This window comes from Trachypithecus francoisi, unplaced genomic scaffold, assembly GCF_009764315.1.
Source record: "Trachypithecus francoisi isolate TF-2019V2 unplaced genomic scaffold, Tfra_2.0 Lachesis_group17, whole genome shotgun sequence".
NCBI lineage: Eukaryota > Metazoa > Chordata > Mammalia > Primates > Cercopithecidae > Trachypithecus > Trachypithecus francoisi.
Genome location: NW_022681462.1, coordinates 98,254,030 through 98,275,863, shown reverse-complemented (window position 1 = coordinate 98,275,863; position 21,834 = coordinate 98,254,030). Strand labels below are relative to the sequence as shown.

The 21,834-nt window shown below is 50.0% G+C and overlaps 1 protein-coding gene across 2 annotated transcripts in view; it reads left to right on the top strand.

Moving 5' to 3' along the window:
- Window positions 1-21,834, top strand: part of HPCAL1 (hippocalcin like 1) — a 122,795-nt gene that overhangs the window by 16,124 nt on the left and 84,837 nt on the right. The window contains exon 1 of one of the 2 annotated variants that reach the window (XM_033176566.1): window positions 11,860-11,999. The exons of the other annotated variant lie outside the window; for it this stretch is intronic. The gene's annotated coding sequence lies outside the window, so the exon portion shown is untranslated. Of the gene's footprint in view, window positions 1-11,859; window positions 12,000-21,834 lie in introns of those variants that run through there. 2 annotated transcript variants of the gene reach the window in all.

The following is a 21,834-nucleotide window of genomic DNA, read 5'->3' as shown; positions in this document are numbered from 1 at the left end:
ATGTCAGCCTACAGGAGAGGCCTGGAGCCTTGCAGGGGAAATGGGACCATGTTTGCAGCAAGCCCCCGTGCCTGTGGGAGCATGCAGCCTCCTCCGTCTTTTTGTCTGCCAGGCAGGGGAGTAATTTGCTGTTATGTACCGGGCAGCCTGGGAGCTGGACTCTCAGATGAAAAATGCTTGTTCAAGCACAGACAGCCAGGCGTGGCTCAAATCAGAGCATCGATTTACCAAACAGCTCTGCTCAAGCAGCCAGTTGTGTGATCACCTTTTCAGGGGATGATGGGCTGAAGGGCAGGTGGGGTGGGGTGGGCAGACTAATACAGGGACCCTGTGTTTGGGAGCCTCTGTTTAAGCAGAGACCAGGCCTGCAGAGAGAATCCCTGGGTAGGGAAAGGTGCTCTCACATCAGTGGGTTCCACCTGGCCCCTTGGAGAAGCCCCCATTCATTCACTCACTCACTCATTCATTCACATAGTGTCTACTATGTGCCAGTCTCTGTGCTAAGAGAATGATCCAAGTAGAAGGTCTGAAATCCTCACGGATTTATTTCCCACCCGACGTCTGCCTTGCTAAATGGAGCAGGTCCTGGGCTGCTGGGGACTGACTCCCTGCCGCAGGTCTGGGTCTTGAATTAAGGGAGAAAGGCAATGTTCATCTTCTTCTTGGTGCCATCATTTGAGGAGAGGAGTATTTGCTTCCTGCCAACCCGCCTGCCTGGGAGGCCCTCTTGCTCCTGCAGCCCCCTGAGTCCCCCTTGCAGCTCCCAGTCTTGCTTGGGGCTGCGTCCTCCAAGAAGCTTCCTGGGCTAGCTCAGGCAGCCTGCAGAGGCACTGCTGGGTCACTGATGCCTGGGCTCCTATGGCCTGGCTGTCTGCAGGGCATCAGTCCTGGCTTATCACTTCCTAGACGTGAGTCTTATCTTCCACTTGGGTGGGGCCTTCCCACGGACATGGACTGATATGGTTTGGATTTGCGTCCCCACCCAAATCTCATGTCGCATTGTAATCTCTAGTGTTGGAGGAGGAGCCTGGTGGGCAGTGAGTGGATCATGGGGGACAGAGTTCCCCTTTGCTGTTCTCATGATAGTGAGTTCTCACGAGATCTGGTTGTTTGAAAGTGTGAAGCACCTCCCCCTGCTCTCCCTTCTGCTCCAGCCAGGTAGGACGTGCCTGCTGTCCCTTCTGCCGTGATTGTAAGTTTCCCAAGCTCTCCCTAGCCATGCTTCCTGTGCAGCCTGTGGAACCATAAGCCAATTAAATCTCTTTTCCTTATAAATTATCCAGTCTCAGGTAGTTCTGTATAGCAGTGCAAGAACGGACAGGGACCCTGTGTTTGGGAGCCTCTATTTAAGTGGAGAGTGGGCCTGGATAGAGAATCCCTGGGGAGGGAAAGGTGCTCTCACATCAGTGGGCTCCACCTGGCCCCTTGATGGAGCTCCCATTCATTCATTCATTCATTCACTCACTCATTCATTCACATAGTACCTACTGCATGTGCCAGTCTCTGTGCTAAGAGAATGATCTAGGCAGAAGACCTACCCTCTCAGGGCTTCTGTTTCTAGCTGGGAGCAACAACAGTAAACTAAATAAGTAGATTATGTTGTATACTATAGTAATACTTAGAAGGTGATGAGACTGTGGAAAACAATAAATTAGTGAAGAGGGTGAGGGTATTGTATGGAGGAGGGTGAGTGTATTAGGCCATTCTCGCATTGTTATAAAGAAATACCTGAGATGGGGTGATTTGTAAAGAAAAGAGGTTTAATTGTCTCACGGTTCTTCAGGCTGTACAGGAAGCATGATGCTGGCATCTGCTCAGCTTCTAGGGTGGTCTTGAGAAGCTACAATAGTGGCGGAAGGTGATGGGGGAGAAGGCACGTCACATGGAGAAAGCAGAAGCAAGAGAGAGAAAAATGCGAGGTGCCACACACTTTTAAACAATCAGATCTTGTGAGAACTCACTTTCTCGAGGACAGAACCAAGGGGATGGTGTGAAACCATTCATGAGAAATCCACCTATGTGATCCAGTCGTCTCCCACCAGGCCTCACCCCCAACACTGGAGATTACAATTCAACATGAGATGTGGGTGAGACATCCAAGCTATGTCAGTGAGAGATGCAATGTTTTCTTTTTTTTCCAGGGGAAAGTGTTGTTGTTGTTTTAATAAAATATAATTTACGTACCATATACCATGAAAGTCACCATTTAAAAATGTACAATTCAGTTGCTTTTAGAATACTGGCAAAGTTGAGCACCAGTAGCTTCTAATTTCAGATCATTTTCATCACCCCAGAAGAAAATCTCATAGCCATTAGCAGTCACTCCTCAATCTCCTCGTGCCCTAGGTCCTGGAAACTAATAATTTACTTTTGGTGTCTCTGGATTTGCCACTTCTGGACATTTTGTATCAAGGAAATCATGCAATATGAGGCCTTTTGCATCTGGCTTCCTTTACCAAGCACAGTGTTTTCATGCACTGCTGATGCTGCATGTGTATCTGTACTGCATGCCTTTAGATGGCCGAATAATATTCCAGTGTATGGATAGACCACATTTTGTTTACCCATTCATCTGTTGATGAACATTTGGACTGTTTTCACTTTTGGCTGTTCTGAACAGTGCTGTGAGGAACAAATTTTTTTGTACAAGTGTACAAGTCTTTTTGTGGACATATGTTTTCATTTCTCTTAGGCAAACAGAGAGATGCAATTTTATTTATTTATTTTTTTAGAGACAAGGTCTTGCTCTGTTGCCCAGGCTGAAGTGCAGTGGCACAATCATAGCTCACTGTGTCCTGCAACTCTAGGGATTACATGTTCCTCTTGCCTCAGCCTCTCGAGTTGCTGGGACTACAGGCATACCCCATCATTTCTGGATAATTTTTAAACGTTTAGTAGAGATGGGTTCTCACTAGCATGCCCAAATTGGTCTTGAACTCCTGGGCTCAAGTGATCCTCCCACCTTAGCCTTATAAAGTGCTGGGATTAGAGGCATGAACCACTGTGCCCAGCCACAGTTTTAAATAGGGTGGTCAGAGAAAGCCTCATGAGAAGGTGACATCTGAGCAAAGACTTGAAGAAAATAAGGGCAGAAGCCACATGAAAACCCCAGGAGGACAGCGGGTGCAAGGGAACAGCAAGTGCAAGGTTGCCTCCACCAAGAGGCTGGAAAATGAAAGGCTTGACTTCACCAGCTGCTCTCCCAACCAGGGGGGCCAAGTGAGTTTAGGCCTCACTGGCCCTTTCTGGCTGGGGGGCAGTCTACTGGGAGAGGCTTCCCTTTCCGAATAGAGTCAAAGTCCCAAGACAGGAGATTTTTGGCCCATGCATCTTCTTCCTGCCTGGAAAGCAGATGTGATTCCTGGAGATAGGGCAGCTGTTCTGTGGCCGTGAGGTTGAAATCCATGTGCTAAAGACAGCAGAGCAGAAAAAGACTGGGACCTTGATGGCATTCTTGAGCTACCGCCTGAATCTTGGATCTCCTGCACCTGGAACTTTGTTCTGTGACACAAAAAAAAACCCTTTCTTATCTAAGCCACTCTTACCTAAGCCACCACTTGTCAGGTTTTATGTTGTTTGCAGCCAAATGCATTCCTCATTGATGGAATGTCCAACGTTGTCCCCAAGTCCCCCAGATAGAGTCCTGGCTGCTCAGACAGCAGGCAAGCCTGGGAGACACACTGGCCTCTTCTGCTTCCCTGTGCCTCCGTCGTGTTAAGCTGGTCTCTCAGTTGGGCATCAGGATTCAGATATCCCAGGCTGACCCTGAGGTCCACCATGACTGTGCTGCAGCCTCCACCACTGGCCGCCTCATGCTGTGTTTCCAGCACAACTCCCTGACCTGGCTCTTCCTGCTCCCCAGACGCGTTCCCCATGGAGTCCCAACGTGTATGCATGGGGTCACGGTGCTCCATGCTCTCAACCCTTGCTTGCAAGTTCCCGTCCAGCCTCTCAAGCCAGCTGCTCCCCTTTTTTGTTGTCCCCTGTGCACTTTGTACCCTCACTTCAGTGTTCGAGCACCTTTCAGAGGGAATGGCGTAAAAAAGCCTTTCTTCCCAGTAGACAGAGTGCCCTGGCTAGCAGGGACCAAACACATTCCTATTCAGCTTTGTTTCATGCCGGGTCTGGCCCCAGGCCTGCACCCCAGGCCCTGGCAGTGGGCACACGTTAGTGGGATTGCTGAAGGCGGTGGGCGGCTGAGCCAGTTACAGGTGTCAGCCCCAGATGAGGCTCCCCAACCTGTACCCCTTACCCTGCAGCCGGCCCCATCTCTCACAGCCCAGTGGTGTACTACCTTAGTTGAGCACCAACCACGCCTCACTCTAATGAAAATAATAAAAGCTCAAATGACCAGCACTGTCCTACTACTTTATAGGCATGACCTCGGGTAATAAGAATTAGCTCACATCCATTCATTCCACAAATATTTATGGAGTGCCTACTGTATGCCAGGGATCCTTCCAGGCACTGGGGAGACATCTCAACAGCAACAACAACAACAACAAAAATCCGCGTCCTGTCGGAACTTCCATATATACTTCCACTGGCTACTTCATGGAAACGTCTGGAACATCTCATTTTTCTAGCCATTATTTTTAAATGTGGCACAAGAACATAGTCTAAAGGATGTACTTCACCATGCAAAAGCTCTTGTCATTTCAGAAAAAGGAGAATTAAGTAAAATGTACTTCAAGAAAGTCAGTTAAGAATTTGTCCAGTTAATGAGAATTTAAAATGATTGGCTTTCATCTTGCTGTTTTCCAGGGTACCACTATCAAGAACTCACTCATCCTGTTGTTATTAAGGATACAACCTAGGCATTTCCTTATGTAAAAGCCAATTAAAATAAATTAAATGCAAATACTGTTTCATTGTCATGTCAGTTTTGAGAACCGGATCAATCAGAGGTTGTGGAAATGCCAAAGTTGTTAAGGCGGTGGTTACCATGACGACAGCTCAACTGTGTAAGTGGTCTGTTATTTGGGAATTCTTCCTTAGGTCAGGCTAACAGTGATTTCATTTCTCAAGGAAGGGGGCGGAGCTCTCTGGAGTCAGGTCTGGGGCCAGGAGACCTGGTGAGCAAAAACTGGGGTTCAGCCAGAACTACCAGTTTTGTGACCTTAGGAGACAGTCCCTTCCCCTTTTGCCTCAGTTTCCTCACTTTGGGGATAGCCGTTGCACAGCTGTGAGTATATTGTGGCCATTTAGCACTTCTCAAAAGTTGCTGCATTAATTTTGAGGATTCCTGATTTGCCAGCTGGTTTTCAGCCTATGTTTTGGGGAAATGCAAATGATGGGAAACCACCCCTGGTCCTTCCGTGTTGGTTCTAGCAGACCTTTGGAGTTCTTGGATCATCTGGGCTGGTGCCTAGTGAATACCTGCTGGGGGAGGGGGTGTTTGCTTTGCTTTGTTTTGGGGGTGGGGCTGATGGTTTTTACCTTTTGTTTGTGATGTTGGGGTTGCTGGGTTTTGTGGTTTTTTTTGAGACAGTCTCGCTCTGTTGCCCAGGCTGGAGTGCCGTGGCATGATCTCGGCTCACTGCAACCTCCACCTCTCAGGTTCAAGTGATTCTCTTGCCTCAGCCTCCTGAGTAGCTGGGATTACAGGCCTGTGCCACCATGCCCAGCTATTTTTTTTTTTGTAGTAAAGACAGGATTTCATCACGTTGGCCAGGCTGGTGTCGAACTCCTGACCTCAAGTGATCCACCCGCCTCAACCTCCCAAAGTGTTGGGATTATAGGCGTGAGCCACTGCACGCAGCTGGGTTGCTGTTTTAGTTGTTTTTTTATTTTAGAGAGAGGGTCTTGCTCTGTTGCCCAGACTGGAGTACACTGGTGCCATCATAGCTCATTGCAGCCTTGGCCCACTGGGCTCAGGCGATCCTCCTGACATTGTAATTATATTTTTGCAGGGTTTTCAGTTCACAGGCGTGCTCTCCCACATCCCCATTTAAGTTTACTTATTTTTCAGCCCCAGCCTCTGAGGCTATCATTATTTTACAGACGAGAACACCGGGACTCATGGTGATTTGTCCCTAGTCTCAGGGCTCCAAGGTGGCAGTGCCAGCATTGGTGGGGGTCCCCGGTGCCACGCCGGGGTGGCGCTGTTCTCCCGTGTCTTTCTGCTCGTCCCTGCTGCCTGCTTCTGCAGAGGCCTGCTCAGAGCAGGTTTCCAGCGACCTCCCTCGCCATCATCCTGCTGAGCGGGCCCTGCAGGGCGGTTTCCCTACTTCCCGACACCAGGCCCAGAGCTGCTCTGATATTTCTTTCAGGGCATCCCTGCAGAGGGGACTGCTAATGCAGTCATGGCTTTAAGACATCACAAGTCACAGCTGCAGGTGCGTCATCTTAAACATCTGCTTTCCTGGCTGGGAGAGGCCCGGGAGCACCTGCCGCAGGTGTCTGCACCTTGGTCCTGCTGGTCCCAGGCCCAGCTGTGGCCAATTAGCACTCTGTTGGGCCCCATGGCCATTTCCTTGCTGCGTGGGAGCCACTGGCCTTTTTCCACTCTGTGGGGGAAAGTTGTTGGGAAATGAGGAAGCAGTTGGGGATTTAAAAACTCTATGCAGGAAATAGGCTGTTGGGTTAACACTTAAGCCACTGAACGAACAGTCGTGGAGTGTTTTCTTGGAAGTGAGGCCCAGGAGGCTGCAGAGGGCCATGAGATTCAAGGACGGTGTTTGTCAGGCCTGTCCGACATCCTCTCTGGGCTGGACGCCATCTCAGGGTACTCATGCCTGTTACATGCTTGGTGAACAAAGGCCTCCCAGACGGAATCAACCCAGAAAGAAGAGGGGTGGGTGGCAAACGTTCCTTAACTTAGCCTTGTTCTCTTAGGGTTTCTTCTCAAAATAAGGGCAGACGGGAGATCTCCCTGCCTCGGGGGTCCCTAGCCGAGGGGCTACAGGCAGATATTGCCCAGTCAGCCCCAGCGAGGTGGCAGAAGGCGGGAGGTGGCTTCAGTGTGTTTGAAGGAGGCTGATATCGCAGGTTCTGAAGCAGATGGCGGGAGCCCTGTGGCTGGGCCTGCTTCAGAACCTTGGCTGGCTGCTCCTTGGAGGTGAGGTGGGGGCAGGCAGTGTTGGCTGGAAACTTGTTGGGGGAATTGGCCACCTGGGGTGCGTGCTGGCCTGCCTGCCTTCCGCTTCTGTGCCATGACCCCCTCGTCCTCAGCTGTGAAGGTAGGTGAGGCTCCCCTGCAGCAGCCAGCAGACTGGGTTAAGGTGGGAATCAAAGGAGAGGAGGTGTTCGGCTGCCTGGAGGCCTGCTGAGCCCCTTGCATGAGGAGGGATTTCTGTCCAGCGCCCCTGGTCCTCAGGGTCCTCCTCATCAGTGTTCATCAGCACAGGGCCAGGTGCAATTGGTCCCTTTGGGCAGGATCTGAGAGCGCCCCCTTCTCCCTCCCTGTGCATTTGAAAGTTGGCTGGTGCTCGCTGACAGATGCCGAGGCTCCCGGCTGGCAGTTGGCCATGGCGGCCACTTGTCCTCCACTCTCCCTAGATTTGGCTGAGCTGGGCCCCTGCTGGGCCCCACATGCCCTGGCTCTTTGTCTTGGCTGTCCCTTTGGCTCAGCTCCGGGTGTCAGCTCCTCGGGAAGCCCTTCTTCACCCAACCAGAGTGAACTCCTTCTCCCAGCTGGCCAGAGCATGTTGAGGTGACCCTGACTCTTCTGTGGGGCCTACATTTTAGAGGGGAGTGCAAGCGCCTCTTCACTGCAGCATCTCCTAAGGAAGTGAGCCTGTGGGGAGGTCTCTGATGCTGCTGGGAACCCAGCTTCACCTTCCGCCCAACTCCTGGGATTTGTAGGCACAGCTAAGAGTGGGAGAACTTTGCCTTGTTTGCATTGCTCCAGATCGTGTTAAACAGAATTTCAGAACATGCATTTTGTAGGTAGTAGTTCTGTCTTCCAGAATGTGTAAAGTGACTCTCTAGCTGTTATGCATGGCCTGCAGGAAGGATCATGTCAGTTACTTCTTTTGAGCCCCCTGCCAAGTGGCTAGCATGGGGTGGGGGATTAGACTCTGGTTCTTTGCTTCCTGGCCCTGTGAGCCCCAGGCAAGTCAGTAACTTCTTGGAGCCTCAGTTTCCTGACATGTAAATCATACTGACCTGGTAAGGCTATCGTGAGGATTATATGAGCTGTTATATACTAAAGTATATTATATCATACTTTATAGAACGTAGTATATATTCAAGTAACTGTGTTAGTTCCTTTATTTTGTTAACATGGGGATCAAGGTTTTTTTTTTTTTTTTAAGACTAGGATGGGAACCAATTTTCCATAGTCATCTGTGGGTATAAGTACTCTTACCTTCAGCCAGGACTTAATTTTGGCCAAGAGCCTTGGCTTATTCCAGTAGGGAGTGGAGTTATTTAGAGCCAAACTGTAGGGGACTGAATTCTCAGGGTAGCACTTTCTGCAGACAGTGGTAACATTAATGACTTACTGCATATGCATTCATAAGTGGGGATTTATGGTTAGCCCCAGATCCATAACTTTTCATTTCCTGACTGATATATCAGAAGCTTCATGTGTAATGGCGCATTAGATTTAGTAAGTGTAAAAGACTTAGTTGAGGTCATTTCTGTGTAGCTGTTCATGTAGCTCAGCTGTGGGAATGACCTGGCCCTATGTGATGTGGGAGGACCGCCAAGGGGGTCAGTGGCATGTGCCTGTGGCCCTTGGTTCTGTGTGTGGTCTCCTTTGTATCCCCAGGAACTCTCTGCAATAGGCAGCTGATGGCCAGGATCTCATTTTACAGAGGAGGACACTGAGGCCCAGAGAGGTTAAGTGACTTGTCCGAGGGTTAACAGCTCCTGGATGACAGGATTTGCATTGGCACTCAGATGCGTCTAACCCCCAGCCTGGAATGGTGCCAGCACAGAGCAGGTGTTCAGTAATGTTTGCTGACCTATGTGATGGTTAATATTACGTGTCAGCTTGACTGAGCTAAGGGATGCCCAGGTAGCTGGTAAAACATAATTTCAAGATGTGTCTGGGAGGGAGTTTCTGGAAGAGACTGGCACACTGAGTAAAGATCTGCCCTCCCCAGTGCGGGTGGATATTACCCAATCATCGAGAACCCAGCTAGAACAAAAATGTAGAGAAAGAATGAATGTGCTCTCTCTGCTTGAGCTGGGGCGCCCACCTTCTGCTGCTCTTGGACATGGAGCTTCCGGTTCTCAGTCCTCTGGACTTGGACTGGATCAACTCCACTGGCTCTCCTGAGTCTCCAGCTTGCAGACAGCAGGTCATGTGACTCTTCAGTTTCCATAATAACATGAACCAATTCCTCATAATACATTTCTTTCTGTTTATTTCTATGTATTTATTGACTCTGTTTCTCTGAAGAACCCTGACTAATATTTCCCCACCTGAACATTCTCTGCCCCTTTTGTTCAACATGTTGGGGGTTGCTGGGGAAGCTAGAGTACAGATTCCTGCTGCCCCCCCACCCCCACTCCCTTCCTTCATCAAGGTCACTAGTGGTGAGCCTTTAAATGCCTGTAAGCTGCTTTAGGGGTTCTTCCTAAATTAAATTTTTAATTGTAATTAGTGTATTTTTTTGAGATGGGATCTTGCCATATATTGCCCAGGCTAGTCTTCAACTCCTGGGCTCAGGTGTCCTCCTGCCTCGGCCTCCCAGAGTGCTAGAATTACAGATGTGAGCTGCCACTCTCGGCCTCTGGGGGTTCTTTGCACCTAGAATTTCGAGACTCTGCTCCAAGCTTCACTGAATCTTTCCTGAAGAGTCTTGTGATAGGCGGGATAACTCCCACCCCCCAGATGTTCACATCCAAGTCCCTGGGACCTGCAGATATGTTGCCTTATGTGGTAAAGGGCTTTGCTATGTGACGAAGATTGAGGACCTAGAGGTGGGGACAGTATCCTGGATTATTCACGGTATTCACATGAGTCCATCAAAGTAAGGAGCCTGTCCCAGCTGCAGTGAGCCCGAGGGAGGTGTGACTCTGGAAGAAGACGCAGAGATGAAACACAGCTGGCTCTGCTGACGGGAAGGGCTTTGAGCCAAAGAGTGTGGTGGCCTGCAGAGGCTGGAAAAGGCAAGGGAACAGATCCACCCTTAGGGCCTCCAGAGGAACCAGCCCTGCCGACACAGTGCCCGCAGGACCTGTGTCCACAGACGGAACTGTATGAAAATACGGTTGTGGTGTGTAAGTCACTAGGTTGGTTTGTTGTAGCAGTGACAGAAGCCTTCGTCTTGGCTTTACACTTTTCCTCCAGTGTGATCCCTTCGCCTGCTTCTGACCCGTGGATCCCAGCCCTGCACAGGCCTGGATCCCGGGCTCCAGGTGGGCCTGGACTGGGGCTCCCAGCTGCAGAAATGCAAAGTTCATGGTTCTACAAAGTGCTTAGAGGTGATGCTGGTCACATCAGCTTGGCCTCAGATTTGCTGCTTTTTTTTTCTAAAGAAGGAACAGCTCCAGGCCCTGCCTGACTGACCTAGTTGGGGATGTAGGCCGAGGCCATATCAAGCAGGGTAAGGTTCCAAGAATCTGGCTTTAGGATTAGTTGGGCCATGCGGAAGGAGTTCCTGGTCTCGTGACACCTGCACAAATGGTCTTCAACCCTCAAAACACTTCCTGTTATTTAAATCTTGGTCCTTTGATTTTTTTTTTTTCCCTTTTAGAGACTCTGCACAATTTTTGTGGCAAGCTAGAGATGCTTCCTTTTTCAGAGCGGCCTTTATGCTGTATTTGGGGCTGTCTGTCAGCGCCACAGGGAGTGGGGGCCAGTGAGTCGTGCTCAGAAGGTCCCAGTCTAGATGCTTCTGACACGGAGAAAAGGAGAATTCCTGACTTTTTGGTGGATGTTTGCAATTCCCAGAATGCTTATTCTTATTGAGTCCTCATAGGAGAGTGGTGAAGGGCAGCAGCTTTGGAGTAAGGACCACATTGCCCCTCCCCACCAAGCCCTGAGTCCTCTCACCTTCCAGGTGTAGCAGTCAGCTCTGACTGCTGGAACCCGGGGCCGCATCTGGGTGCCTTAGACAACAGGAATTCTTTTTTTTTTTACAGTCTTGGAGGCTGACGTCTGAGATCAGAGTGGCAACAGGGTTGGTGACCTCATTTTACCTTCATGACCTCTTCAAAGTCCCTGTGTCCAAATACAGTCACATCTGGAGGTAGTAAGGTTGGGGCTTCCACATAGGGATTTTGTGGGGGACACATCAGTCTGCGTTAACTCACGTCCTGCCCACAGCAGGGGCTCTCTAAGTCAGTGTGTCTCCGAGTGCAGACCCCGATCCTCTTCGTGAGAATGCAGGTTCCCAGGCCCACACCAGGCTTGAGTCAGAGCTTCTGTGTGTGGCCAGGGGGTGTGGCAAGCCCACCCTGCAGTCAGAGAGCCTTAGCAGGAAGCCTGTTGCTTGTGTCTCCTTTGTAGCCCTGGCCTCTCCCCAATTCTCTGTGTCTTGCCATCTTGACTTCTTCCTCATTCCGCCTCTCCCCCTGTCTCGTGGCCTTCCATCTGCTCTCCCAGCTGCAGGAGCGGTTTCTCTAAGCCTCGCAAGTGACCGCACCCTCGTACTGCATGGGGGCCTTGCCAATGGCCTGCAGAGTGCGGGGCAAGCTCTAGGACAGCCTGGACTCTCCTGCCTGCCCCCAGGTGCCCCCGGCCCAGCTGCAGGGTGCTGGCTGCCTGTTACTCAACACGTCCGCCACTCCTGTCTCCTGAGCCCACAGGCGCCCTTCCTGTCACCCGAGCGCCCTCTCCTTCCTCACCTCGCCACCTACACGTCGTCACCCCTCCTCCTGCATTTCCTCCTGTCTCCCCGGGGAGCTCGGAGTTCTGCAGGCACAGGGCTGACTCCTTTCTTCATGTCCCTTGTCCCACAGGGCACCGTTTCTGAACCCGGGAGACACTCAGGAAACCTTGCTGGTGGAACGGAGGCAGCAGCGAGGTTTTCCAGGGCAGGAACTCCCTCCCAGGAGCTTTTCCGCAGCCAAGTGCTGGCTGGCGGTGGAGCTGTGCTGAAGTCAGTGTGTGCTTCGGGCCCAGCTGCGCGGTGCCCGGGGTCTAGGGATGGGTGTGAGGCTGTCTGCCCCTCACTGCACGCCCGGCTGTCGGGGGCATCTGCCTCTTCCCCCCATGCATCTTTCTCCCTCTCTGGCATGGTGTTTCTAGTCTTTTGTGGATGGGGACATAAACAAGGTGCCATCGACTGCTTGGTGACATTGGCCAATCCTGTGGTGGCCTCAGCTGGGCTTGCTGCCTGTGTGTGGTGAGGGTGCCCTTCTTGTCACCCGTTGTCATTTACGAGACAGCCCTGTGTCACCTGTTGATTCAGAGGGAGCACTCCTTATCACTTGTTGTCACTTATGAGCCCCGTGTCACCTGTTTTTGCTTCACAGGGAGCACTCCTTGTCACCCATTGTCACTTATGAGCCCTGTGTCACTTGTTGCTTCAGAGGGAGTGCTCCTTATCACCCGTTGTCATGTGTACTCACTAAGTACACATGAGTGTGTACTTCTCCCTTCCTGCTTTTGGGGACGATGACAGGACAGCGGCTTCAGAGGGGAAGGACCTTGACCTGGCTGAGGTCACGTCCAGAGCCTGACTGCTCTCTCCACCCACCCGTGGTCCCGTCGGCTTCTTCCCCCTCCTTCTCGGTCTGATCTGAGCATTTACCATTTCCTTCCATTTAAGCTTCATTTGAGTTGCATCATGATGTTCTCCTTTTTTCAAAGTTCCATCTGCCCACAGGTTTCCATTTTCTCTAGAACTCTCCTCCTTCCTCTCTAGCCCCTGGCCCGCCCCTCTGCGGTTCTCGGGAAGCCCCTCGGTGCCCCCTCCCCCTTATCTAGAATAGCTTCTGTCCAGGGTAGGCAAGGCAGGGTGGGAGGTGGGGGGTAGCCATGCAGGGAAGGGGTGAAGCGGGCCCCTGTACTCCCTAGCCAGCCTGCAGGCTTGGAGGAAAATAAGAGTCAGATGCTTGTTAAAACTGTGAGGACAACTTTATTCGAGGCAAATGCAGTCGGGGTTGACCTTTTCAGCAGGGGCGAGATCACCTCAACTCCTAATACAGCAAGGAAGGGACAGAGCTGGCAAGTGGAGTGGGCTGGGGGTGGAAAGTGGCTGCGAGAAGACATCACAGGTAGGGATTCTTGCCAAAGGCAGTGGGGACTTTGATGTCAAAGGTGGGGATGAGGACCGATTGGATCTCAAGGGTGGTCAGATGTGAAGGGTGGGGATTCTCACTAAACTGACTAAGCAGGATTCTTGCTGAGACTGGGCCAGGCAGGCTGAAGACAGGAGGCAGAAAGAGGGTTCAGAGGAGCCTGAATGAAGTTTGATCTTAGGGTGAGGGGTGAAGGGGGAGGGGTGGGGTGGGTCTTTGTGGGGGCTCTGTGGGAGATTTCAGGGCTCACTGGATGTGCGGGGCACAGTGGGCCCTGCCTGAGCCCCATGATGCCTGGACACTGTCACCAGGGGCCTGTCCTGTTGACGATCTCTGCACTTGGTCTTTAATCAGCCTCTTGAGCACTGTAAATTCTAGACAAAGATTCTTCTCTTTTTAAAGTTTACTAATTTCCCTATGATGAAAGTAATGCATTTCCACAGGAGAGATTTGGGAAATTACCAAGGAGTGTGAATCAGGTGGTCACAGTGAATTGTGGACGTTTGTGTCTGTTTTGGGGAACTGGTCTGTTTCTCCATCTGACCCCTGCTGTCTGTTGGAGGTCAAGGAGCCAGCTTGGCCTCACAACCTCCTCCTCTCAGCAAAGTCAGAAGGCCATGCCCTCTAGGGATGGGCGGGCTGCAGCCTCCTGGCACCTCCCGGGGTCCTGCTGGCAGATGCATCTCCACCTGGCCTAAGCTAGCCTCCTGTTGCCCAGCACCTTCGCTTCTCACGTGGGCAGCTGCGTTCCCATGCAAACCTTCCTGGAATTCCTTTGTGCTCTCAGAGCTGGTGTGTTTTGGTATTCAGCTGTGGCCATTTTGGCTTTGAGTTTGATTTGATTTTTAGAGAAAGTTTTTATTTCTTTACCCAAAGATTCTGTGTCTCTTCAGTAAAACTGGAAAACACAGAAAAACAGAGAAAGAAAATTCCCCCATAACTAACCTCCCCACCTCCCTATAACTTTTATTAGCATTCTGAGCTATACCCCTCCAGACTCATATCTGCCTCTCCAGAGGTATGCATAAAGTCTAGAAACACAGGCGAAGAGACCTAATGCCATCAAAAACATCAACCTGTAAAGGAATAAAATGATGTCATCTGTGTCCAGATTTTATAAGTGCTTTGTAGATATGTGTAACAGAAATGTGGGTATGTTTTAGCAAAAATAAGACCATATTTTTGTTTTATTTTGATTGATTGTACTATAAAGGCCAATAGAGCATTACAGAGCCAGCCCAAGCCCATCTCTCCTCTTCTCCACTCTTTTCCCTAGTGACCAATGAGCCACTCTGTGGAGGGAAGTGGGGATCATATTTGTGCGCATTTTATGCTCTTGTCACACATGTGTGTAGCCTTAAACAAAACATTCGTTTTTATATGTTAGAAATACTCATAAGTGGTGGCCCAGGCATGGTGGCTCATGCCTGTAATCCCAGCTCTTTGGGAGGCTGAGGCAGGAGGATCGCTTGAGGTCCAGAATTCAAGACCAGCCTGGGCAACATAGCAAGACCCTGTTTTTTGTTTTTTTTTTTTTTTTTTTTTTTTTTTTTTTTTTTTTTGAGGCGGAGTCTCGCTCTGTCGCCCGGACTGGAGTGCAGTGGCCGGATCTCAGCTCACTGCAAGCTCCGCCTCCCGGGTTTACGCCATTCTCCTGCCTCAGCCTCCCGAGTAGCTGGGACTACAGGCGCCCGCCACCTCGCCCGGCTAGTTTTTGTATTTTTAGTAGAGACGGGGTTTCACTGTGTTAGCCAGGATGGTCTCGATCTCCTGACCTCGTGATCCACCCGTCTCGGCCTCCCAAAGTGCTGGGATTACAGGCTTGAGCCACCGCGCCCGGCCTGTTTTTTTTTTTTAAACGAAACAAAACAAAACAAAACCAACAACAATTAGGTGGGTGCAGCATCATGTACCTGTGGTCCCAGCTCTTCAGGAGGCTGAGGTGGGAGGCTCTCCTGAGCCCAGGAGTTTGAGGTGATAGTGAGCTGTGGCCACACCACTGTACTCCAGCCTGGATGACAGAGTGAGACTTTGTCTCTAAAAATAAAGAAAAGAAAACAGAAAGAAATATTCATAAATGGTATATATACATCACTTTGTAATTTGTTCTTGACTACTTTGTCAACAATTTTTAAGCTATGTCCACATTGATCCATAGATGTGGTTCGTGGTCTTCTTTTTCCTCCTTTTTGTTAACTGCTGTATAGCGTTCCATTGACTTTTTTTTTTTTATTTTGAGGCAGGGTCTCGCTCCGTTACCCAGGCTGGAGTGCAGTGGCATGATCTCGGCTCACTGCAACCTCCACTTCCCAGGCTCAAGCGATCTTCCCACCTCAGCCTCCCGAGTAGCTAGGACTACAGGTACATGCCACCATGCCTGGCTAATTTCTGTATTTTTTATAGAGTCAGGGTTTTGTCAGGTTGCCCAGGCTGGTCTCAAACTCCTGAGTGCAAGTGATCCACCCGCCTTGGCCTCCCAAATTGCTGGCATGAGCTATTGTGCCTGCCCCCACTGTCTTAATAAGCCATCGTTTCTCTAGTCATACACAGTTAGGTCCCTTCCATTTTTCCACTGTTATAAAGAGTGCCATAATGAATGCTGATCCTCCTTGAGTGCTGTGGAAGGAAGCCTCTAAGATGCCGCCACTGGTCCCCACATCCTGGTCTTCACACCCTTGTGTAATCCCTTCCCTCAGGTGTGGGCTGGACTTAACCGACTTGATTCTAACAAATAGAACACAGCAGGAGGGATGGGACATCGCTTCTGACATCAGGTTATAAAAAGATTGCAGCTGCCAGCTTGGGTGTTCTCTGTTGCCTTCTCGGATTGCCAGCCCTGGAGGGAGCCAGATGCCATGTCTCAAGGCAGTCCTGTGGAGAGGCAGGCCTACATGACGAGGGACCAAGGCCTGCCAACAACCGTGTGAGTGAGCTTGGAAGCAGGTCTCCACTCGCTCCCCACTCCCAGCTGAGCCTTCAGATGAGACTGCTGCCCTGAAAACAGCCAAGGGGAACCTCATGAGAGACCTTGAGCCAGATTCCCAGCACAGAGAAATAGTGAGATAATGTTTGTTGTTTTAGGCTGCTGACTTTTGGGGGGTCGTTTGTTACACGGCAATAGATAACCAATACGAGTACACCCTGAGAATTCCTTAGAGATCTAGAATATTTAGCAATGTAATTGCCAGGTGCTATGGTATTCTCACTCAACAGTACTGTTTATTACTAAATTCATCTCCAAGGCATTTGTGGCAGTTTCACTCCCCTCTACAAGGGTCAGTGAGCTCCTTTTCCTCATACCTCTCTGGCACTTGTGTTGTCAGACTTTAACATCTGAACACTCTGATGGGTGTAAAATAGTATCTCATGATTATTTGAATTTGTACTTCCCTAAGTTCTAGTGAGGTTGGACATATTTTCAGTATATTATTGTCCTTTCTGCTTTCCTCTGCTGTAAATTAATTGCATGTTCATATCCTCTACTGTAAATTAATTGCATGCTCGTACCTCTGGTGTAAATTAATTGTATGTTTGTATCCTCTGCTGTAAATTAATTGCATGTTCATATCCTTTGTCCAGTCTCTTTTTGAGTGGATTATCTTTTTTCAGTGATTTGTAGATTTTCTTTTTCTCATTCTAGAGACTAATCTTTTGTCAGTTCGTGCTATTTTATACTCTGCTTTTTTCAGTTAGCAGCGTATTGAGAATGTTCTTTTATACCAATGTATGCATCATTTTGTTGGCATTCCATTGTGGAGATGGGTCATTTATTTATTTAGGTGGACGTGTCGGTTGTTTGCACTTTTGCATCAGTAGGAACATGACTGTGTGTCAGTCAGCTGGGCTATGCTCTGGTACTAATGACCCTCCAAATCTTAATGGTTTGCAGCAATAAGGAGTTCTTTGTCCCTCAAGTGACATGACCGTCACCTGTTGATTGTGGCTCTGCTCTATGACATTGTCTCCCAGGGAGCCAGGCTTTCAGGGAGTCTCAGGGAGTCCCATCTGAGACATTGCTGGTCTCATGGCAGAGGGAAAAAAGATGGTGGAACAACATAATTCTATTTCTGTTTTTCTTCTTTAGAGACAGGATATTGCTGTGGCACCCAGGTCGCAGTGCTCTGGTGCTATCATAGCTCACTGCAGCCCCGGAATCATGGGCACAAGTGATCCTCCTGCCTCAGCTTCCCAAGTAGCTGAGACTACAGATGTGCACCACCATACCTGGGTAATTTTTACTTTTTATATTTTTCATAGAGGTGGGGGTCTTGTTATGTTGCCCAGGCTGGTCTTGAACTCCTGGCCTCAAGTGTTCTTCCCACCACAGCCTCCCAAAGTGCTGAGATTACAGGTGTGAGCCACTGGACCCGGCAGGAACAATATACCTCTTAAAGCTTCTGCTCAGACGTGGGAATGGCATGTGCTGCGTGTCAGTTCCCCTCACATTGCATTGGCTGAAGCAAACCCTGGGACCCAACCAATGTCAGCGGGGTTGGACGTAGACCCTTCCCATAGGGAGGCCAGGGAGGGAGGATTTAGAGCCAAGACCACTCACCACATGCTGCGATGAACAGTTGCCTCCCGCTCCGTTCGTGTCTTTGTGCCTCCTCATGTAATCTTACAAGTAGAATTGCTGCATTAGGAATATGCATATTTGTAAAGTATTTACTATTTATTATGTCGGCTAGGATTTAACTGTCACTGCATTTGCTGTGATTTATAGGAAATTATTCATCCTGATGACCATTTTAAAAGGAAGAACAATATTATTCGGTAGAAATACCCCCGGCCCCCTAGTTGCCCACCCTGACCATAACAGCGTATCTAGCTTGGTGGTTTTCAAATTCCTTCCATGTTTTCTGTACTCCTCACAGCCTCCCTGTGGGTTGCAGGTGTTTCTCCACTCCTCCACTGACGAGGTGCCTGAGACTCAGAGAGGCTGAGAAATGTGCTCCAGGCTGCACAGCTGGGGATGAGGCAAGACCTTGGCCCTGCTCTGTTCTGGGCTCTTTCTCCTCCACTCTGGCCTTTGGAGGCTGTGGCTAAGACCTTCCCGCAGCCCCTTCCTTCCCACCCTTCCCTCCCTGCTCTTGTGCCCCGTTTTTCACTGTGCTCAGTGGCTGGCTTCTCAGTCCCCCAGGAGGTACAGGCTGGTCCTGAAGAAGGATCTCTGTCCGTGTTCCCAGCAGCACCTCCGAGCCTGCCCTCTGAGGATGGGTCGGCCATGGCTGTGCCGGCTTAGTCTGTATTTAGGTATCACTGACTATCACTGGACTTGGGGAGGGGATTTACTATTTTTAGAGAAAGTCAGGGGAGCTCCATAAATCCTGTTAGTCAACAGAACTGCAGAGAGGTGGCTGTTTATGAAGGAGGGTGACTTTTTTAGAAGTGGCGCATTTAGAAGACCACATATTGTATCATTCTGTGTACATGAGCTGTGCAGAATAGGCAGTTCTGAAGAGACAGAAAATAGATTTGTGATTGCAGGGAGTGGGGAGGAGGGATGGGGAGCGACTCCTAAGGGGCACAGGGTTTCTTCTGGGGGTAATGAAAGTGTTCTGGAATTAGATAGTGGTGATGGTTGTAGGACCTGGTGAATAAACCGAAAACCACTGAATCGTACCCCTTAAAAACACACCAAGCAAACTGACAAATTATTGGGAGACAACACAAGAGAATGGGGTGTGAACTTTGGATCAGGGAGGCCTGGATATCAGCTGTGTGGTATTCAAATAGATTGCGTAACCTCTTTGAGTCTCAGTCTTCCCATCTGTAGAGTAGGGATCATTGCTACTTGGTAGGGTTGACATGAGACTCAGTGAGATGAAGTTTGTGGGTCACTTGGCTGGGGCAGGTGTCACGGAGCGGGAGCTGTGATTGTTCAGCCACCTACTCTGTGCCCAGTACTGTGTTGGCGACCAGATATGTATGAGGTCAGTAAGCCACAGTCCTGAGTTACAGGGCAGACCCCACGTGCACCTGGAGTCAGCTTCTCAGGACCCCTCGACACCATGTGCATGGAGGGTACGGGTCGGAGAGCTCACCCCCATGGATTCCATAGAGCTCTGAGGCGTATCCACAAAGCGTCCAGGAACGGTGGTGTCGTCTTCACTTGATAGAGGAGAAAGCAGAGATGGAGGCAGCCAGAAGCATGGTGCAGTGGTGGAGTTTGGTCATTAATTTGATAATTGCATGGAATGCAAGCTAATGTTTATTGAGTACTTACTGCATGCCTGCTACAGTAACTAAATGCTTTACTCCTGTTATCTCATTTAATTCTCAAAGCAGCTCTGTGGCACTGAGGTGGCTGGAGATGGAGGGATGTGTGGCTGCCATGTGTTTGCCAGGAAGCAGCGGGATGGGAGTGAGGGCACAGACAAGACACATATGCCAGGACTTGGGTGCACAAAGCTGAGGAACGGGTGCCCGGCATTCATTATACTAATCTCTCTGTTTTATTTATATTTGAAAAAAAATCTTGTTTGTGATAGGGTCTTGCTGTGTCACCCCGACTGGAGGACAGTGGTACGATCTCGGCTCACTGCAGCCTCCACCTCCCGGGTTCAAGTGGATCTCCTGCCTCAGCCTCTAGAGTAGCTGGGATTACAGGTGGGCGCCACCATGCCTACCTATTTCTTTTTTGAAACAGAGTCTTGCTCCGTCACCCAGGCTGGAGTGCAGTGGTGTGATCTCGTCTCACTGCAACCTCCGCCTCCTGGGTTTAAGCAGTTCTGTGCCTCAGCCTCCCCAGTAGCTGGGGTTACAGGCGTGTGCCACCACGCCTGGCCAATTTTTGTATTTTTAGTAGAGATGGGGTTTCACGTGCCTGGCTGATTTTTTTGTGTGTTTAGTAGAGATAGAGTTTCACTATGTTGGCCAGGCTGGTCTTCGACTCCTGACCTCAAGTGATCTGCCCGCCTTGGCCTCCCAAAGTGCTGGGATTACAAGCATGAGCCACTGCGCCCAGCCATATTTGAACTTTTTTACAGTGAAAAGTTTCAAAACCAACAATCCTATGAGGTAGGTCCTCTTATTTGTGCTTTACAGATGGGGAAATTGAGGCATAGAGCGTGCAAGATTACACAGCAAGATTCGGAGATAACTCGCCACGCTCATACCCAGCAGGATGTAGGAACAGGGCTGGCAAAACAGAGGCCCCGGGCTCCTGGGCCTCCTGGGGTTCCTGCACATTGAGGCCTGAGCCCCTGCATGCGCCCAGCGGAGTCAGCACTCTCCCTCTGGTCCTACTGGGCATCACAGGTGTGTATGTGAGGGGTTGGGGGAGGGGATTCGTGGTTAGTCTGGGCTGCATGACAATGGGATGGAATTCTTTCATTTGGTTTTGTTGATCTGATCAAATCTGTGGTCCTGTGATATCACCTTGCTTCTTATAGTGTGAGCCTTGAAAACTTGGACTCAATGGTGGGGTGTGCCTGCACCACCTTCCCCGCATCCCTGCCTTGGCTCCTCCCCACAACAAAGCGGAAGGAAGACATAGACCCAAGGGTGCACTTCAGCCCCTCAACCAGCTGTGTGGCTTTGGAGAAGCAGCTTACCTCTCTGATCCCAGTTTCCTTTCTTGAACAGGAAAGATATTAATGCTTCCTTCATTGATTACTGGAACTTCTTGGTTTGTAGAGTCTAACCATGTAAGACGAAGCCACAGTATTGTAGGGCCTGTTGCTAAGAACTGTGCCATTATCTTGATAAACATGTTTTCCAGGGACTGGTGGTGGAATGTTGTAGTTATTAATGTGCCTTTAATGTTGGATGACTCAGAATATTCCTCAGATAGTAGAAGAGGCAGCTTTGAGAGGTCCTCTGTAGGAAGGCACAGGAACATCCCGGGGTGGCGGGCTGTCATACCTGTTGGCACCATGGGGATGCAGCCTCAGAGGGGACTGAACTTTCCAGGGCCACGCAGTCGGTAAGCGGCAGAGCAGGAATGCAACCCCAAGCTTGCTGCTCTCAAAGCTTTGCTCTCAAACTCACTTCAGATGCCAAGGCTTCCTTTCAGATTGAGTCTCATCCCTAAGCACTGTTGGAGAAGAAAGTCTCCAGGCTGCAGGGCCCCGCAGTTCCCCCACATCCCTGCCCTTCCAGCCAGCCCACGCCTGGGGCCTGTCCTCCCCTGTTGCTGAATCCCTGTCCTGTTACTGCCCTCTGGGTAAGACAACGCTCTTATAATCATACCTCATGCCGAGTTCATGCAATTAATTTTCAGACTCCTCTTCTTTGGGTTAAATTATTTCAGTTTTTTCCCTTCCTCATAGAACATCTGTTATAAGTTCTACATACTATATTGGATGTGTAATAAAATCAGAATAAATTACATATGATGGCCACTGAACTAACCTCCCTTCATGTGTCTGGAGGCAGGTTTTCAGTGGAGTTATGCTTTCAATTGGCTGTCCTGGGCAATTTTTCTTAAAGCCTAGGTTGGCTACTCAAGGGTCTAGATTTATAATAGAAACTGTCGACTGGGATGCAGTGGCTCATGCCTGTAATCCTAGCACTTTTGGAGGCTGAGGTGGGTGGATCACTTGAGCCCAGGAGTACGAGACCAGCCTGAGCAACAGGGTGAAACCCTATCTCTACAAAAAGTACAAAAATTAGCCAGGCATTGTGGTGCGTGCCTGTATTTGGGAGGCTGAAGTGGGAGGATCACCTGAGCCCAGGAGGTCGAGGCTG